The sequence below is a fragment of the Sturnus vulgaris genome, chromosome 10, assembly GCF_052056855.1.
Source record: "Sturnus vulgaris isolate bStuVul1 chromosome 10, bStuVul1.hap1, whole genome shotgun sequence".
In the NCBI taxonomy this organism is placed as follows: domain Eukaryota; kingdom Metazoa; phylum Chordata; class Aves; order Passeriformes; family Sturnidae; genus Sturnus; species Sturnus vulgaris.
The window spans coordinates 22880615-22901183 of NC_142252.1; the positions used below are offsets into that span (position 1 = coordinate 22880615).

General features: G+C 44.1%; 2 long non-coding RNA genes across 6 annotated transcripts in view; one reads left to right on the top strand and one right to left on the bottom strand.

The window, feature by feature from the left end:
• The window catches only part of LOC148222708 (uncharacterized), a 47154-nt gene that overhangs the window by 4964 nt on the left and 21621 nt on the right, over window positions 1-20569 (bottom strand). Inside the window, exon 2 of one of the 3 annotated variants that reach the window (XR_015805792.1) lies at window positions 1-161. This is a non-coding gene — a long non-coding RNA (uncharacterized LOC148222708). Of the gene's footprint in view, window positions 19546-20569 lie in introns of those variants that run through there. The other 2 variants (XR_015805791.1, XR_015805790.1) reach the window with 2 other exon arrangements.
• Window positions 9826-20569, top strand: part of LOC148222709 (uncharacterized) — an 18769-nt gene continuing 8025 nt past the window's right edge. The window contains exons 1-2 of one of the 3 annotated variants that reach the window (XR_015805793.1): window positions 9826-10185; window positions 18436-20569. The exon at window positions 18436-20569 is cut by the window's right edge and continues 8025 nt beyond it. This is a non-coding gene — a long non-coding RNA (uncharacterized LOC148222709). The remainder of the gene's footprint in view (window positions 10186-18435) is intronic. The other 2 variants (XR_015805795.1, XR_015805794.1) reach the window with 2 other exon arrangements.

A 20569-nucleotide genomic window follows, 5' to 3' on the forward strand; every position in this document is an offset into this window, starting at 1 on the left:
CTGGGCAGGAGATGCTGATTTCCAGGAGGAGCAGCTCCAAGGATCTTGTGAACATTTTGCCAGCAGAATTATCCCAGTAGCATTGTGGAGAAATAAAAAAAGGACTGAAAGAAGCTGTTCTTGGTGCAGATTTTGATCAGGGCACCTGAGCCCTCTGGAGCCTGCAAGAACAAGGGCAGGACGTGTTGCTCCCACTCTCTTTGGGTTGTACCTCTTGTGTCACCAGGACTTGCAGCAGTGTTTTTATGGAGGAATTCTCTGAAAATCTCCTGCAAGGCCTTCCTGGGGTGATGCCTGGAGAGGCTCCCTGGGACAGAGGCTGGGCAGAGTGAAAGGAATAAAGCAGGGATTTATTAAAAACCTTCACAGGATTCCCCTTGGGCACTGCAGGAGCCTGGCCATGGCTACACCCAAGCTGGGCCCAAGTCTCGAGTTCTCACCCTTGGATCAGTTTGGGTCCATTCCCACCTTGGGGTTCATTGTCCAACCCCAGCTCCAGGCTCTGCAGTCCCACCCTCCCACATTCTCTCCTCCATTCGAGCTCTTTGCACTTTTTGGGGCTGGAGCTGCAGCGTGTCCTTGGTTGTGGGGCTGGAAAAGGATTGTTTGGTGTGCCTGAGCTGGGAGGAGAGCTGGGAACACTTTGGGTGGAGTTCAGAGTCACACACCAATGAAATACAGAACCTGGAAAATACAAAATCTAAAACTGAAGGTATCAAGGGGACACAGTGACCCCAGGAGCACATGGTGTGTTTCTGCCTTGCCCCATCCAAGTGAGAATTCCTTTGGTTATGTCCATTCCTTCCTCAGACCCAAGAGAAATGGGGTCGTGCACACTTGAGTACAAACTTGCTCAGTAGCAGGGAGGAAAAGAAAACATTATTGTCCTCAGTTAATTGCTTCTTTGTGACAGACACACTTCAAAGGCACTTTAGTCTCAAGTGCATCTTAGCAGAGAAAAACCCACATTTCCGATTTTAACCCCCCCCATTTCCAGCCTGAATGAATTCCACATATAATAGAATCCCCACATGTGGAAGTGGAATGTGAAATTAGTTTGGGGTTTGGTTGGGGTTGGGTTTTCTGGGTTTGTTTTGTTTTTTAAAGTACTGTTTTAATGAGGTGTTTAGTTTAGCACATTTGGCTCCTCCAAATTACCTCAAGGGGATTCATATGTTAACGAACTCCACAGCTGTTGTTTGTGAAACCAGCCTAGCACAAGCAGAGCATGTTGTGCAAAGATTTAAATGCTCTGTTGGAGAGGTCACTGCACTCCTTTGTCTGCTGTCAGTTATTAATAATGAGCCTACTACTTCATTTTAAACACTGATTTGATTTTTTTTTCGGCATCGGATGCATTCCAGGTGAGTTCGGTTTGGGAATCAACGCCTGGGTCTACAGAGGGAAGCTGCAATCAAAGGATGACCTGATTTCATGCAATGGATGAAACATTTCGGGGTGGGGATGGCTGCTGATGAAGTTTCAGGCTTTGGAGGTGGCCTGAAGAGGCTGCATTGAGCTGAGAGAACGTTTGCAATGATAATTGTTTTATAAACATGCCCTGATATGCTTCAAAAGTTTTAATTCTGGATTTCTTAAATTAGGCTGGCTTTGCTCCTGGCAAGCAATAAACTGTTTTCATTTTAGATGTCACTTTACATTTAAGGAAATTAATAACTGGGAAAGAAAAAAAAATCCTGTTTGCTAAGTAAGGGCAGACAATCCGTTTATTTCAAGTATCCTATTAAAATCCACAGCTCTCCTCTTTGAACAAACCCTGGATTTTTAAGGGCCAGAGTGACAGAATTTATATGCTAGAAGAGTAATCCCAGTTCTTACCATCTCATCAGAAGCAGGATGTGCTCTGCTGTTCCTGGAGCCCACCCTGCCACATCCCAGCACTGGAAAATCCAGTGGGCAGCAGGTTGTCCAGAAGACTTGGGTTAGGGGCTGCTGCTTCCCAACCCACTCCCACATAGCACATCCCATGGCATTCTGCCTCACAGATCGTTTCATCATTTCAATATTTGGGTTTGATTTCCTCCATGTGCTTTATTACTGAAAATAATGAATGATTTAATAATGAATCATTAGCATCAGAGCAGCCTCTGCTGGCTGGTGGAAACAGAGCTCTGATGCACAGCCCCACAGGGGATTTCATTTGCATGGACCAGGCATTATTCCCTCCCTCAAAGGTAGCAGCATTTAAGTGCAAGGAGTGATATTTTCCCTGGAATTTAGGCAGAATATAAAATAGATGTCCAACGGGAGCATTGCCAAATTCGAGCTCTCCATATTGGATGAGATCAGGGCTTCTGTCAAACAAATGCAAATGTGGTGTGACTTTCTTGCTCACAAAGCAAGAATTTCATCTGAGCCTCCATGACACGGCTCTGAAAACATAATTAAGCTCAGACAGCAGAATAAAACCTTTGCCTTCCTCAAGACAGAGAGGTTACTAATTATTGTAAAGTGGTTTTATTGGTAAATCAAGTTTTTGGAAAGATTTGGCATTGCTAGAAGAGCCCTTCTAAAAAGAGAATAATCCGTGTCGAGTGGAAATACAATAATGCTTTCCCAAAATCAAGTTATTTAGCTTGGGAGCAACGTGGGATCAGTGCAAGCTCCCACTGGTTCAGTTAATTTTTAAGATTATGGGATACTTTCCATCTGATGCCACCTGGGAGGGACGGTTGGGATGACATTTAATGTCACCTACAGTGGCTGCTCAGCAAATGGTCCTCTGTCCTCGAGGCAGGGGGGTGAAATCAGCCCTTCATTTAACACAGGCCATTGAAAACCAGCCATGCACAGGCTTCTCACTTAAGCAGATGAGCTGGATGCAAAGGGATAAACTGGATTGCTGATATTGTATTCACCCTCTCCAGTTTGCAAGCCCCGTTTCCAAATGCCCACTGAATGGGGATGGATGGAAAGGGGGGAGAATTTTGCATGATTTTTATTGCTAACTCTGGATAATGGAAGTGCAGCAAATGCAGCATGTGGGCCATTCTTTGGACACTGTGAACATTCAGCTCAAAAATATTTGTAACAGCGAATAAGAGGCTGTTCCCTTGCTCAGCATGGAATTAGAATGACTGCCAGTCGGGGATGAAGTCACCTTCCATTTCAGGATCTTTCAGAGAAAAAGGACGAGTTTTCTGTGGATCTGGGTTTGTCATGTGTGTTCCTGAGGAAATGTTAAGAAATCGAATATTTCAGGAAGGTGGAAGGCTTGGAAATACATTTACACCGAACATTTCAGGGAAGTGGAAGGTTTAGAAGTGCTTTTACACCCTCTCCTCCTTCGTTCAGTGCATCCCAGCCCAAATCTTCTCCAGAGGACAGCCCTGTGACTTTGCTGTCTCCCAGGACATGTCAGGATTTCCAAAGGGAACTTGGGCTGGGAATGGGTCAGCAGAAACCACAGCACCCCAATGCTTCACCTTGTTCATTTATGGACTCCCCACAATAGATATTAAAAGAGATTAGAAGTTCAGGAGGGCATTGATGGATGCATGGATGGATGCATGGATGGATGGCAGGTACTTGAAGTCCACCAATCTTCCTAAAAGTAGAGCCCCATGACCAATATTTATAAGTAACAAATAGTTAATAATTATAAGTAATAAAATTAGATGTTCCTTTAATGAGTAATTCCAATTTTCTAGATATTTCTCAGATATTTCTAATAGCAAAATATAACAAAAATCCAACGACATCTGAAGTGGTAGCAGGTCCTGTGGAAAGTAACTTTGTCAAGGCTTTTGGAAAGGAAGACAAATAGTGGCAAAGGTGCAGACTCACCTCACTTGTGGCCATTTTGCAGAGCAGCAACACACACAGAGACATCTCCCCATTTGTATAAACCCCATTTACATAACCCTCGTTCGACCCCTTTAAATACTCCCTGACACATCCCCACTGATGCAGTGCCATTTCAGATAAAAGCCCAACTCTTTTCCTGTATCAAAATGCACTCATTGTGCAGTAATTCAATGCCACTCTTCCTCTTTATGAGCTCTGAAAATATCTCATTAAGAGTTTCACAAATTGCCGCCGTAACTTCTGCTGACGCGCTCGTTCGTCCTCGGCCCCGGATAAATCCGGTTGACAACTTTAATGGAACAAAGCAGGGCTTCCCCAGGCTGTGATTCAGCACTCAGACACCTCGGTGGCATCTCGAGCTCAGAGGTTTGACAGAGCCAAGGTGTGAGGTGCCACTCGAGACAAGCTGGGATGGGAGCGTTGAGGGAAGTGCGGGGATGTTTTTCCTCCCCTCTCTCGGATCTACGGTTTCAGCACTCTTCACCATCTGGTGGAACACTTCAGAGAAGAAAACAGTTCTGCAATATCTAATTTTGCCATGTTTTTGGAACATCATTATAATGATCTCTGTGTCATTTAAGTGTGATTACTCGTCCTCCAAGGCTTTTCCTGTTTACACTTAAATAGTACTGGAGCATGGCCAGATACGCTTGAAATGAAATGGTGCAAAATACTACATTTTTATCATAAAGGCTTAAAAGCAACATTTACAATTAGGGGACACAGCCTGTACTTTGCATTCTGCTAGGTTTTTTGTTTTGATCTCATTGTAGTAGTAGATAAATAAAATTAATTAAGCAAGCGTAATTGCCAGTTAAATTTTACAAAATCCCAAAGAAATGGAAGGCCTAATTCAAAGTGGCGGTAATGGTGTAAATAATTAAGTCAAATTGTTTTCATTTTCATGCTGCATATTGTTTCCTTCAGCGTGTAATGGTACAAGGCAAAGTGTACGCAGTGCTCGAACTAGACAAATAATAGATAAATTTATTCATAAATACTTTGTGGATTGTAATTAGAAGTTCAACTGCTGCAGTGTCTATAGCACCAGTCTATTTTTTCCTGCAGTTTCTGTAAATATTTGCCTGGGTGAATCTGTGCTTTGAAGAATGTAGAGAGAAGGAGAATACACCACAAAAAAAATGTTGCAAAACCGTCTTTGCTTCTTGGTTTGAGTGGCATCCAGGGTCCCAGCAGCATGCGAGGTCTGTGTCCTCAGCATGGCCCAGGTGGGTTTGTGCCTGCAGCAGGCTGAGGGAGGCTGGGAGCTGGGTGTGAGATGAGTTTCCCTTCTCTCACTGCTTGGTGCCCTAAATAAGAGTTTTTCCAAGCAGGAGATACAAATTACCTGGCAGATCCTGCCAAAAAACCCACTGGACATCAGAGCTGCAGCAGAGATTGCCTGGACAAGGGGCTGGGCACACGCAGTGGTTGTGCAGGGTAAACACACAGTGGGAGGAGAATGGAGTTGTTTCTCTTCAGGGCTGGTGAACCTTTCCTCAGTGAACTCGTTGCAGGGAGAGCTGGGATGATCCAGGATGGGTGGAAGCTGGTCCTTTGGGGGTCAGCACTCACCATGAGCAGTGGGCAGTGACTCTGAAAGGAGATTTGGGGACAGCCCCCCATCAGCAGCTCCTGGCTGAAAGCCATTTGTGTAACCAGCCCTCAGCTCGTTCTCAGCATAGCACAAATTTATTAAAACAGCAGTTTGGAAAATTTAGGGACAGAGATAAATCTGCCATCCAGCACACTCTCAATGCATTCCCATTGAGTGAAATCCGGGATTGCATTAGGATTACCTGCACTCCCTAAGGTTTGAGGGATCTTATTCTGCCCCAGGGCATCTACCTGAGTACTGTGAGTGTTGTCAAGCCGTGGAGTGAGTGCCAGAAGAGGCTGTGGCGCTGCTTGGAGCTGGCACATGCCAATACCTCGACACCCCCAAGCACAGAGCTCAGCACCAGGCACTGCAAACAAATCCCTGCAAAGCTCTGCACGGGGGTCAAAAAGACTCCTCGGGTCTGCTGCTTCTTCCCATGTTCTTCCAGCAGGAGGGAGAGCTGAAAAGCACCGTGGAGCTTTCCTTCACCCCTTGCTGCAGTGGAGCAGAGCTTGTGCATAGCACTACTGGCCTCTGCTGCCAGCATGGGAGAGGAGGAGAGGAGAGGAGAGAGGCTTCCCACACCTCTGCCTCTCCAGAGGGCCTCCTGATCTCTGAGTACAAGCTGCAGGAAAACCAATCTTTCATCTTTACCTTATTTTCATGCTTACAAATAAAGGTCAAGGCTCCCGTGCTGTAGCCAGCACTGAACGAGCTTTGAACAACCACCCTGAAATGTGATTGTAATTAGTTTCCTTTCAATCTTGATGTGAACAGTGATCTTAAAATGCCAGGACTGTAGCAGTGCATATGATTAACAAGCACACAGAAAGGCAGTCTACAGAAAAATATGGATAGAAATGAACAAAATGCAAATGTTGCACTGCTTTAAATTTTATTATCCTCCCAGCTCTTCATAAAATACTGTAGACATCGTTTGATTATATTTTTAGTCTAGGGAATTAATTTTTAACTAGGGAACTCGTTTCTGTCTTATGATTACTCTTCTCTGCAATGGCCTGTAGGTCTGAACTAAAAAAAAAAATCACAGTTTTTATTGGGCTAATGATGCCCAGAACTCAAATTAATCTCACTTACGTGTGTGCCATGCCATGCAATATGTGCCAGAGCTGCAGGCAACCTGTGCATCTTTTCATATCAGTGATTTCTCCAGGAGCCAGGTGTAAAGCCTGGCCAGGGGTAAAGCTGTGTCCTCTCAGTGTCACTGCCTGGGAGACTCCTTGGAGGTGGCTGATTCTGTGCAACCAGTGGAGGGGAAGGAAGAACAGAGCCAGTGATATTTCCTGGTCACTCCTCTGATTTCACTTCATTGTCTCAAGGGGAACTCTCAGCAGAGCCCAGGGGAGGGTGAAGAGGAGTTCTGAGCACTGAGCTCTGGTCACATCCACGCACAGCCCCTGGTCCAGCTCCCGTCTGCACACAGGGATGGGAACTGCTCCCAGGGAGGCAGAAATCCCCTCACCCAGCCAAAAGGGACTTCAGAGCTGCCCCTCTGCTTGGAGCAGAATGAATGAGAAGGAGAGAGAAACAGAGGAAATTTCATGGGGAGTATTTTGCTGGAGAAACTACCAAGCTGTATTTTCTGCCTGGGAAAAAAGTTGGGTTTTTTTCCAGCTGCCAAGTAAATTCACTTTGTCAAAATGCAGGTCTTTAAAAAAAAATCAGGAGAATAGAGCTAGAAGGCCATGGTGGAGGCACAGAGGAGATAAAACAGAGAAGACTCTTCAGAGGAGGAATGTGGTTTAACACTCTGCAGGTCACTGTGGCTCTCCTACCCTTCAGGCTGACTTGTCCTGCAGCTTCCTGAGCCAGACATGCAGCAGTGCCTCAATCCTGCCATTGTTGTCTGAGCCAAGACTGCACTCCAACACCTACCCAAACCTTATTTATTTTCTTCTCCAAACAATTTCAACGCAGACACCCCTGGTTTAGAACAGCATGGTACCTTGATACAGCTGAGAGAGCCCTTACTCAGAGTTTGTGGTACCCAGTACTCCGAGAGCACAGCTCTGCTCAGTTACCTCATCCCACTGCCTTGGGCTCTCACTCTCCACACTGAAACCCACTTCAAACGGAGTGCTGAAAATCCAATTGTTTGCTGTCAAAAAGTTTCCATTTTGTGATGAAAGATGTGACCTTTCTTTCTGGAGTGATTTGTAAACATGAGGTAAATGCGGGAGCACGCCAGTGTTAACTTGATACTGCCACAGGCTCTGTGCATCAAATATTTCTGCTTTATTCTGAACGTCCTGTTAATGAGAAAAATATTCAAATCAAAGAAATGTCTTTCCTTCAATTCTCTTCGCAGTGTAATTTAGAGCTTCAGAATAGCATGCTCAATTATGTCTGTTTTATTCCTAAATTAGGAGGAAAAAAGTGTCAGACAACTATTAAGTAAACCTTTTACAACTGTTAAGCAACATCCAGTATTAATTGTTTAATCACTCTTTTATTATTTTTCATTAGGTAAGAAATGAATAGCACACTTGCTCAAAAGATTTCTTCCACAAAACACTTGGAACACCAGATTCCAAAATCAGGCAGATTCCAAAGGCACGATGGCTTGGGAGATGGACAGAAACATTTCCTTAAAAGCTGCTGGAGAGGCTGGTGTGACCAGGAGCAAGAAGCAGCATTTTGTTTCTGGCACTTCATGGAACGTCTGGTGCAGGCTGGCCTCCAGCCTGAGCAGCAGGGATGTGCCAGTGCAGCAGCAGGTGGGGGCTCCTGGAGGCTCAGCAGCTCCCCAGGGTGGGCATGGGTCCTTTGGGCATTGGGTTTGTTTCACCCAGAGCTGGTACTTCCTGCTGGATAAGGATTTATTCATCCCAGCTCCCCTGGGCTGCTGGGCAAGCTCCCACCCTGCCATCCCACGCTGCATTCCAGGGAATCTGCCCAAGCCAGGCTTCCCTTCCCGGGGCTCTGCTGGTCCCTGTGGGGCCACCACCCCACACCCAGCCCGTGGACACAGCAGCAGGAGCTGGGACTGCTGAGGAACCATCCCAGCCATCCCCACATCTCCAGGACACAGCCCAAGGCCAGGAGGCTCCTGAGGCTTCCTGGAAGAGTGAACAGCACCAGCACAGAGCCAGCGTGGGCAGGGGGCTCACCCAGGGGCGTTTAGGGGTGTGCAAAGCAGGTCTGCTTCCCAAATTTCCCAAGAGCCATGAGGAATTAATTCCTCAAATATAATACATGCTACTAGTATCAGCTAAGATGGCACATAGCAAAGGAAACAGATGGTCAGTGTTGTTCCTTTCTTCTTTGCACAGGTTGAATTTTCCATATTGACTCTGGGTAAGTTGCATTATCCATGGGTTGGATATCAGGGAAAGGTTCTTTCCCCAGAGGGTGCTGGGCACTGCCCAGGCTCGCCAGGGAATGGGCACAGCCCCGAGGCTGCCAGAGCTCCAGGGGGGTTTGGAGAGTGCTCCAGGGATGCCCAGGCTGGGATTGTTGGGGTGTCTGTGCAGGGCCAGGAGCTGGGCTGGATGATTCCTGTGGATCCCTTCCAACTCAGGATATTCCATGATTCTATCATGGCTTTTTTTTTTTTCCTCAGCATCCTTGGGGCCGAGTGCTGAGGCCACCACGCAGGAGGCTGTGGATGTCCCAGCTGTGGATTGAGCTCGTGCATTCCCCACGTGCACCTTCCATCAGCAGCATCACTGCTGGCATTTACTGCCATTCCCATTAAATGCATCTGGACCTAGGCAGTGAACTGCTGAGGGGACACTGAACCACGAATGCCTGAATGAGAAGAGTCTTGAAAATTCGCTCTGTGTAGGCTGGGAGGACAAAGGACCATGGATTCTATTAATTGCTGACACAATATGAACTTTTTTTCTGGCATCTGTAGGTTTCTTTTCAGAATCCTGCAAACTATTGATTGTCTTGTTCCTCATAAGGAGGAGAAGATTCAAGTCCACATGTAAATTTGTTCACACTTAAGCAGCCAGATTTTCCTGGACTGCCTTCACCAGCACCCCTGAAACCCTCTTTAATACCTGGAATGAGGATGTCTCATCCTAATTTCTGCCAGGACAAATTGTGCTCAAACACAACATGGCTCTGTACTGTCCCTATGGGTTGGAAGTTGCCATCTAGGTCATGACTAATATTTATAAAATCCATCTATGGCAAGTTCTGCACCTCTGCTGCCTTGCTATATTTGCTTTTTTGTCTCCATGAACATGCACTTATTTCCTAAACCTTTTTTTAGAAGTATTACCATAAAACAGCTCCTTCAAGAGCAATAACAAAGTCTCCATATTTTCAAGTCCATTAAAAAGACTTTGTCACACAGCAAAATAGAGGTGTCTTCAGAGATAAGCCAAGAGGCTTATCTCCCTAAAATAGTCCCTCTCTAAGCACAAATACAGAGTCCAAACACCTTCTCGTGTAGTTCACAATTCTGCTCATATAAAAACTGTTTACAGCAATTCCATCAGCTGTCAGTTGACAGCACTTCTGTACCAAGTATGTGATTAATCCCTCATGTGAAAGTCACGAGTTATGTCAAAATAAATGACAACCAACCCGTCTCACTACTCCCAGCAGGGGAGGAAATGCTGAGAAAGAGGAGCTGGGCACAAAAACCATCGACAGGACGAGGAGCAGGTACAGAACAAGGAACTTTCAGATGCTGTTCCTCGGTGGATTCACATCCATCTGTCAGCTTCATTTGCAACCACTCTCCCTGATTCGAGCTGATGGCAAGGATCTGAGTCAACTAAGTGAGTATTTTTGCTAAATGTTGTCTGTCACATCCTGTTACTCCGCGCTGGGTTCCCCTCCACACATCCACCATGTGGTGTAACACAGCATGATGCAGCAGGGATGATTTCATGTGACATGACAGAGCAACATTGCTGCTGTTTTTGCAATAAACACCTGCTTTTAGCAGTGATTTCATCTGCTGGAAGTGGTTTCCTAAAACAGCTAACCTGGGTCCTGCTACATTGCACTCTGCTCTTTGTGTATCTCTAATATCTTCCATAATACTTTGGTCATTTTCTTTTATTCCCTAAGCCACGTTCCCTTATGGGGTTGGGTTTTCATGGTTTTTCTTTTCAATAGAAGTTAAAAGTAAACTTAGAAAAATTGGGAGAAAAGGAACTACTCTAAACTGTGATGGAGACACGTGGAAAAAGTTCTTATTAGGGAAGGAAAACACTGACTCTATTAACAGCAAAGAACATATTTACCCACGGGTAAGACTAATATCAGCAACAAAGTTTAGGAGACTTGTTCTTCATTCAGAAACTTCAGCAGAACGTTAGAAGTGAAATCTGGGTAAAAATCTTCTCTCCTTGGAGAAATACGGACACAGAAAAGGCAAACATTTAACTGTTGATTTTGTACTTGCAGATGTAGCTTTTATGAATGGGAACATTTGCAATTAAAAAAAAAAAAGCCAAGGTTTGGATGACCCTTTCTAGAATTTTGCTTCATTATCCTTGACCTGACTGACAGGAATATTAGCAGTGGGGAATAAAACTGCTGGTTTAGTTATTTAAAACCTGAAGTAATTTATTCATCTTGAATAGATTCTCTCCTTCCAAAAATCCTTCCATCTGCATGTGAATGCATGAGGGCTAATTAAATTGGCAGCCATGGCTCTGTACTTCTCATTTGGAGGACCTTCATCTCGAGCTAGAAGAGCTTCATCCTCCAGGACCTCGTTAGAGAAGAGGGAAAGGGAATCAAACACAAGTGCAAAGTTCAAAACAGAGATGGGTTTCAGAAAAAAAAAAAAAAAAACAAAAAAACCCCAAAAAACCAACAAAATAATTAAATTTGGAATGCCACAGTCTTCTCAAAGGGAATAAAACTGGTCCCATGAAGCTCCAGAGGTGGTTTCTGCAGGCTGGAGCTGGCAGAGGGAATTGGAATGTTCTTTGGGTACCTGGAACTTGTGATGGAAAAGTCACAACTGCCCCTGGGTCCCTGTCAGGATTCCCCCTGTCCTTCCTACCTCAGGACAAGAGGCCACCTTGCTGCCTGGCAGGCAAGCCTAGAATTCCTTTTCAGAGAGGGATCACAAATCTTGCCCTTTGATAGGACAAATGGAAATGGCCCCAGATTGCAGCAGAGGAGATGGGTTGGATATTGGCAAAAATTTCTTCAGAGAAAGGGTTATCCAGCCCTGGCACTGGTGGAATAACCATCCCTGGAAGGATTTAAGAGATGTGTAGAAGTGGCATTTGGGGACAGGGTTCAATGGTGGCCTTGGCAGTGCTGGGGGACTGGTTGGACTTCTTGATGGGTTTCTGCTAATGTAAAAAATCCCCTGACTCCATAATTCCATGATTCCATGAAATGCAGGCTGGTCAGATAGGAGGAAAGGGCCTTGAGCCCTGCGAGGAGGGAGAAAAAGGCTGATTATTGTACAAAAGTGTCCTCCCAGGGGGACTGGGTGCTGTGTCACCCCGTGGTGGCCCCGGGCACCCCGGGGTCCCTCCCTGAGCCCCGGCAGGAGCTCAGTGCTCCTCGTCAGAAACAGGAGCTACACTGGGATGCATTTCCTCCAAATGCACAGCACCTTTTGACCTTCAGTAAAAATTAAACACTCGGAGGGATTGGGCAAAGCAGATTTTAATTTATAATAAATCAAGGCTGCCGTTGCCTCTCTTTATACAAAGGCCCCGAAGAGCTCCCACACGATGTGAGCCCTGCGAGCTGGCAACGTATTTTAATGTATTTATTTGATGATGCAGTCATTCTTTCATTCATTCATCTATTCAGTCATTCATTCAGACACTTGTTCATTCATCCCTGTCCTTTTGCAGGAAGAGAACATAAGCCAGCAGTGGCATACTTCTTCACTGTCCTGATTTACAGGCACGGCTCTGAGTTGGTATCAATAAATCTCTTTGGCCCTCCTCAATCCAGCATTATCCCTCATTAGTGACTGGGATTTAAAAAAGGGATTAAAAATAATATCAGATTATAGATAGACGGGTAGATATGTGTATTGGTTGCAGTGCTTTGATTAAAGTGCTGGGTTGCTGACGGGGTTTTTTTCTCTTTTATTTAAGATCTCTCATATTCACAGTTCTCTGGATCTTGCAATTATTTTCACAAACAGTCCCTGATGTTTTATTAACTGTCCCAATATTTTTTTCTATCAGTGATGGGTGATAAGGTGCCCACTGCCCTCGCAGGGGTGGCTGATGCTGAGGGGAGCTCTGCTGAGCCTGGCTCTCACCTCTGTGTTCTTTGCCTGTGGGAGACTTCTGATGTTTTCTGGCCCAGGGAAATATTTATTTAAAAATATTTAAAAATAACCTTTGTGGGGCCATCCCAGCTCTGGCTGTGAGACTGTGTGGGTTGTGTCTAGAATTGCTTCCCCATCACTGTTCTTCTCAGCCCAAACATGCACATTTTATCTGCTTCTGAGTATGCCTTAAACATGGGAATATTTTCTCTGAGGAGGACTGAACTGAAGGGGAACTACTCTTCGAGTTGGGATTACTCACCCTCTAATAGCTGCTGGAAGAATTTTTCTCCCATATCTCTGAAATACCCTTAATTAATCTTGCCGACAACTTGCAACATAATTGTGTCCCTAAACTGTTAACCTTGAAAAATATTTGACAGTATATTACCATCTCAGAAACTTGTTATCACAGGGAATAGAGGAAATCCATAAATATCCTGGTTTCCCTTGAAAGTCACAGAATAATTCTTTGTTGTAAGTCTTTTTTTTTTTTTTTTTGTCCCCTTAGTTTTATTTTTGACCTGGTGGCAGGAGATGCAGGAGAGAAAGAGGCCACGTTAGAGAAAACAAACCAAGAGCAGTTTGGAAGAAAAGGTGGTTATATATTATGCATAACATAGTGGTTTTTATACAAAGGAGCTGTCCCTTGCATTTCTTTCTCATTTGCATGTCTTCAGGGCACCAGAGGACAGAGACACTGGATGGCACCAGCTGCCATCTGCAATCGGGTCACAACTGGTCCCTGGTAAACAAAACAGACAAAAAGAAAACTCTGCAGTCCAGGGAGTGCAGAGCCCGAGCTGACCCATCCCCACAGCTGCTGCTCCCCAAAAATCAGTTCCTGCTGATACCTTCAGTTTTAGATTTTGTATTTTCCAGGTTCTGTATTTCATTGGTGTGTGACTCTGAACTCCACACAAAGTGTTCCCAGCTCTCCTCCCAGCTCAGGCACACCAAACAATCCTTTTCCAGCCCCACAACCAAGGACACGCTGCAGCTCCAGCCCCAAAAAGTGCAAAGAGCTCGAATGGAGGAGAGAATGTGGGAGGGTGGGACTGCAGAACCTGGAGCTGGGGTTGGACAATGAACCCCAAGGTGGGAATGGACCCAAACTGATCCAAGGGTGAGAACTCGAGACTTGGGCCCAGCTTGGGTGTAGCCATGGCCAGGCTCCTGCAGTGCCCAAGGGGAATCCTGTGAAGGTTTTTAATAAATCCCTGCTTTATTCCTTTCACTCTGTCCAGCCTCTGTCCCAGGCAGCCTCTCCAGGCATCACTGCTTGCAGGAAATGACATTGTCACCCAGGTTGTCACCGTGCCCAGGTGCCACATCCACTCAGGTGAGACACCCCCAGATGTGAGATGCCACCCCTGAGATGCTGCCCTGACACCAGTGACCTTACTAAAGCCATGGCACTCCTGGAGAACTGGAGGAAATGTGAATGTTAGCTTCAATTCAAGTTACTAACATTTCTTCTGTTGGTACAAGCTGTTGTGTTAAACAGCCTGGCATCCACTGTTGGTAACAGTGAGGGGCCTCTCCCAGGCCTGTCTGCTGTTCTTACCATGCTGCCGTTTGAAATCATCAGGAAAAAAAAAATAATCAGGAGCTTAAAAAAGCTAAAGCAGACAGGCTGTTTCAGATTATTTCAGTATGTGTGCTCGCTGCACCAGCCAAATGTTCCTGTTAAAACCATAGTCTGATTTTCCCCCTGAAAATCAGGTTATAAACAAAAGGATTAGACAGAGACCAACCCAGGCAGAGAATTTAGATCTGGGTTCAAATATGAGCTGGAAATGATGGAAACGCTTTGGTTTGAGGCCTTCTCTATTTTAATAAAAGTTCTTTCTAAATAAATGTATCCTTTATGTATTTTTATATCAGGGATTAACTGTATATCTTGGGAGAAAACAGAGAAGGAGATCATTATTTTACAATTCAATTTGGTGGAATCTGGAGGTTGGGATTGGTAGGAAGAGCAAGCACAGCTGCATTTCTTATAATTTTCCCATTAGAATATACCAATTTCCACACTGCTGCTTCCTCATTTTTGGTGTGTTTGTAGGTATTATTCTCATTTTTGGATCCAGCAGCTCAGAAACTTGAAAAGAGGGAGTCTGGTTTTCACTAAAGGAACACTTTCTCACTCAATTCAAACACTTGTTGAGTTTGTATTTGCTAATCTTCACATAAAATTAAAAAATCCACGTGGCTAAATGACATCATGTTTGTGATGTTGTAATGTGTATTCCCAAAAAAAGAAACTCAATATAATTTATTTATAAAACTGTACCTAAAAGGGTTCCAAGAGAGATTTTGGACAAGGGCCTGGAGGGACAGGACAAGGGGCAATGGTTTCCTGTTGGCAGAGGGCAGGGTTAAGGGATATTGGGAGGGAATTCCTCCCTGTGAGGGTGGGGAGGGGCTGGAATGGAATTCCCAGAGAAGCTGGGAATTGTCCAAGGCCAGGCTGGAGCAGCCTGGGACAGTGGAAGGTTTCCCTTTTAAAGTGCTGGATTTCCTCCTCGAGGGGAAGATTGGTTTGGCTCACTCCTTTTCACATACAAGAGCACTTAAAAAGAGGTTTTTACTTCTCACCAAATAAAGGGACTAAAATGAAAAAGAAAACCCTTAGAAAAGCTTTCCAGATATTTTTACTCTCTTAAATCAGCTTGATCTATAATTCCATCAGCAGCACCACACCAACCCTACCAATTTATTTACCCCAGGAATATCTTTATGCCAGGGATCTGCCACTCTGCAATTCCAGCTCCTTTGGGAGGGTTTAGGGTTTTTGCACAGAGTTCTGTTTGTCCTGTGTGTGCCACAGCTGCCTATTGAAGCACCAGCAAAAGCAAAAGCTTTGGGGAATTCCCAACAATAAAGTTGAAATATCTTTCCTGGTTCGTATTCAGCCTCACTGTAATATTTAGCAGACATTTTCCCTTCTCCCAGTTTTCAATAGGCTGCATTTATCAGCATGGAGTAGCAATCAACATGTATTTGCTCATGTATTTATAAAAGTCAGCTGTGTGCTTCCACATTATTTCAATTCTTCCTTTAAAAACCCTTTGCTTTGTTTGTCTTCAGCAGGAAAATTCTGGGTAGATTTGATGTGTGTATGGTTGGTGTGCAATAAATCCATGAGTATTAGCACAGGTATTTCATTATTAGCTAAAGTGAATTATTTATGTAGCTCCTTGTATCATCTCCAGATTTATTTAATATTGGCATTATAGTATTAGGTAAGTTATCTTTTAAAGAAAAAAAAAGGATTTTTTTTTTTTTGTATCTCTACACTTAAAAGGACAATTTCCTACTGGGAGATAAATTCTAATACCACTGGATTCTTGAGAAAAAAATATATTCTGCAAAGCTCTGAAGGTGATCTGAGATCATTAGGCTGTGAATGGACAGCATGTCTAAAACTGTAAGGAAAGACCATTGTGATCAAAATGAACATGATTTATCCTGAGTGACCAAATCACTGATGTGATTGTTTTGTCCCTCCAGCAATACTTTTCCAAAGTAAAAAATGCAAAAATGCTCTATCCTTGAGGAAAGCCTTGAGAATTTAATTCTGAGAAGTCACAATTTAATTTTTTTAGTGCTGCTTTTCTCAACCAGTTGATTGCAGCTCCAAAGGGTCGTGAAAGGCAATTAGAAGGCACAAGGCACTTAAAATCTTATTATCTCCCAAAATAAAATAAGAAGTCCAACTCCTACTCCCCCATTCCACTTATGTCACAATCCCCCAAAGTCACACCCACAACCTTCCCAAACACCCAACTGCACCACAGAATTGTGAATTATGGTCAGAGACTGGAGGGGAATTTATTTTACTGGAAAGGGAAGAGGGTCTTAAACAAATAATTATACAGGAAATAAAGGCCCACTTGACTGGAAAGACTGAAAAATATTGGAGTACTCATTCAACAAATGTGCAAATTATGCATTAATTTATATCCCCTCCTTATCTCATCGGCTTGTCTCATCAAATAGTTAAAATACTGTGCTTCCAGACATTTATATCAAGCCACAAATTATTTTTATTTAATAATATCCAGTTCAGAAGAGCACTTTGGCACTTGCCTGGACCCCACTGTCTCCAGCTTAACGGGCATTAACTGTCCCAGCTGAGTTTCTGGAATAAAATCCATTGATCTGTGTCAGTCAGGATCTTGAAAACTGAAGACCTGAGGTTTCAAATCCCAATCTGCTCATATGCATTAAAATAAACTGGAAGTCTTCACTGGACTTGGCCTCAGGCTCTGACAACCCCAACTCCAGCTAAAATTAATTCAAGTAAACCTCAAGCTAAAACTGAATATTTCCTTGGCAAGATTAAAAAAAAAATGAGATTATGATTATTATTGTTATTATTTTCATTTATCATTATTATTGTTGATATTACTATTACACAACCCTTTCTCTCTGTTCAGTGGAAAATCCATCCTGCAGCAGCAGTTGGGGATTTCCATTTTACAAATCAAACACCAAATGCAGTGAAATAGAGCTGGTGAGAGCTCAGGAAAATGATTCAGAGTTGAATGGATTCATTCAGGATCTCTTCCCTGTTTGCTGGCACATATGGAACACGTGGAGATCACTGAGCTGTAATTATTAGACAACACCAAGAATGGTCTAAAATTCCCTGGGGCAAACACCCCAAGGAGGGGAAGGATCCTTTTGGGAGATACGAGTAGGATAAATGGGATTAGAGGAGAAATGGGATTGAATATCAAGATATTTTTCCCAGCAGCAAGATCAGCTAAACTGAAATAGTCCCCAGGGAAAGGAACAGAAACGGGGCCCTTTGGTGTCTCTAATGTTGGAAACACAGAGTGGAGAACAATTTTACATCTGCCCAGATGTGTGAGGGCATCCTAAACCAACCTCACTGAATCCCTGGCCTTTCCAACTGCCTGGGTCATTTGCAAGGAGTATGGATCACATCCCTAATTCCTACCCTGTGATACCTCCATATGTACATGGTAGATCACAGCAGGTGTGCAGAATTAATGAGACAGCATCATTAAATTTAAATTAATTTCTTTTTTTTCAGCCATAGAAAATTCCCACAGACCAAGTGGGGTTAAAAAAACAAGAGTATATTTGTTAATGTTCCTCAAGAAATGCCTCTCCAGAGAGGCCAGAGTCATAATTAAAACTACTTAATCCAATCCCTTGAGATCTTTCCATACATGTTTCATGTCCCAAAGCAATTAGAAATATAAACTTATTTAAAGTAAATCTGTCAGGAGGAGAGCTGGACTGGTTTTCCTGCTCTGATCCCAGTGGGACAGGCTGAGTCTGACTCCAACTGTGTCAGCTCCACAGCACGAAGGAAAACAGGGATGAGGAGGAGAGGTTTGTGCCACAGAGGTGGGCGAGCTGGAGGAGGAATCTCCCACTCTGGTGAGCTGTCTAGAGCCTAAGGAACAGCAGAATTAAGTCTGGCCTTTATTAAATCCCCAGTCCTGGCTTTTAATAGGATCAGCCTGTGTCCTCGATTCCCAAAATCCAAATTCAGCCCTGTCACTTTGTGTTGCTGTGCTCAGCCACAAACCTTGAGCCAAAGCCTTGCACCCCTTCTGCTGCCCCTGCTGACCACTGAGATGATATTTCTTAGTGGCTCTAACAGTGAAATCCTCTCCAACTCCCTCCTTTGGGGCTGACTTCATTAGTGACTTCCCAGCACAGTATTTTTCCCAGTCAATAATTACATTTCCATTTTAACCATTTCCATTTTAACCATTTCCAGGTTGCAAGCTTTGACATTGGGCTGTGTGGAAACAAGGCTTCAAAAATCCTGGGATATCTCACCACCTCAACCTGCATGTCCAGGGGCAGAAGCAAAATGCAGCTCTTCTTCATGAACCAGGCACCAGCCTCTGCAGAAGCCCAGGGAGATGAAATTTAACTTGGCCATGACCTCACAAGATTGTTCTTATTATTCCATTCTTCTCTTCTCTCTCATCCTTCTGCCTCCCCAGACAGACCAAAGTGTCCCCAGGACAGGACCAACAGGGAGCAGCAGGTGTGATTTGGCATGGCCACACTTCTCCTGAATTAAAGGAGAGCAGGTACAGTCTCAAATTCTGGTGAGATTAAGAAAAACCAGAGGCAGCAGAGACAAAAACTATGGAATAATAACATGAATTTTGCAAAGCAGATGTCCCCACCAGAGGCACAGCCAACAGCAGCCTCAAAGTCTTCCTGCTCAAATCAAAACTCCCACAATCTTCAAGTGAGGCCAAGGATAAAACATCAGTCCCAGCAAATTACATTACTTCTGTTGTTATTAAATCTTAGGAAGTTTGAAATGTCTGAAGGCCCAATCCACATAGGTGTTTGTTTATAGGTATGAATAATAAATGCTAGATAATGTAAATTATGTATAGACCACTAATCCCTCCCAGACAAAGTGAATTACTGAGCTTTGCACCAGCTTGGTACCAGCTGATGGCAACATTGGCAACACCTTGTCCTTGCACTGGAGGACGTTCCATGAGAATGGAGCTCCTCAGCTGGTCCAAAAGGGTCTAAGGACAACTTATGGGGTAAAAAAGAAACTTGAAAAAACCTTTGGGGAAGGCTGCAGATTTGCTGCAGTGCTGTATCCAAAGGAAAGTAAACACACATGGCTTTGTTACACAGCTCACTGCACCCAGCCAGGGAGATGCAATCCCCATTCCCTGGCCACATTCTCCATCTCATCAGCACCTTCTGTCCAGGAAAGCCAATAAAATAAGAATGTGTGTTGCCAAGGTGAAGTTTCAAGAGTTACGATTTTAAATTTCCTATTAGGGATAAGGTAAGATTTACGGGTGATATACTGATTTATAAATATGTTTAGACAGTGAGTATTTCTGGCTTTAGGCTGGAATCAGAAAGCTCAGTTTAAAGAAAGATTTTTAAAGGTTTTGTGGTAATAAAATAAATCCAACTTATACTTTCAAAGATCAGTCTGACTGTATAAAAGATGATGACAGCGACAGTGGGAAAAAATGTTTCTTATATCCACAATGCTCCATTATTTTCTCATTAACTTGAGTTTTAAAGGGAATCATATTAGTGCCTCCAGAGGATGAGCTATATAAACAAGAGCTACAAATTTATCTGTGCATTAAAACGAATGCTATGGTAACAGGTTTGATTGCTTTGGCTGCAGTTTCAAAACCTAAAGGGTGTATTAGCCCAAGATAATCTCACCCTTGGGTCTTTCTATATATTAGATCTCCTACCTCTCATCCTGGGAGACACAGCCTGGCTAATAATGCTCCCCTTGCCTTTGGTTTGTCACAGCTGAAACCTGCCTCTTCCAACCTCAGATAACACATTGCCTAAGCCATTTTATTTTGATCATTCAGAATCATTCGTTTACGGCTGCAGAAGGTGTAAAGATTTATTTCCTTGGACAGCAGGGAAGATTTCCTGCAGCTGGTGGAGCAGGGCCAGTGATGGATAATCAGGGCATTGGCTACCCCAGGCTGGACTTGATGGCCTCCACAAGGGAGCTCTCAACAATCCACAGGCTCAGGATTCCCTGGATTGGAAGGGGCACACAAGGATCACCAAGGGGCACAGCACCACCCCAGGAATCCCAACACGTGTTATCCAAACACCTCTCGAAGGCTGAGCTGCAAAATACCCAACACAACATTCCTGGGGCCACCTCTTAGCATTCCAAGCCTTGCTGAGATCCCTCCCAACCCACCAGGACACATCTTAGGGCTGCTCAGGCTGTGCTGTCTTTCCAACCATCTGTGAGAAACTCCCGTGGGGTTGCTCTTCCATCAAGAAGTTGTGTTTTTAAATCCTTTGTTTCAAGTCCCGTGGATGTAGATTTACTGGATGCAGGATGATTTTAGCCTACATCCATAATTTTTGGGTCA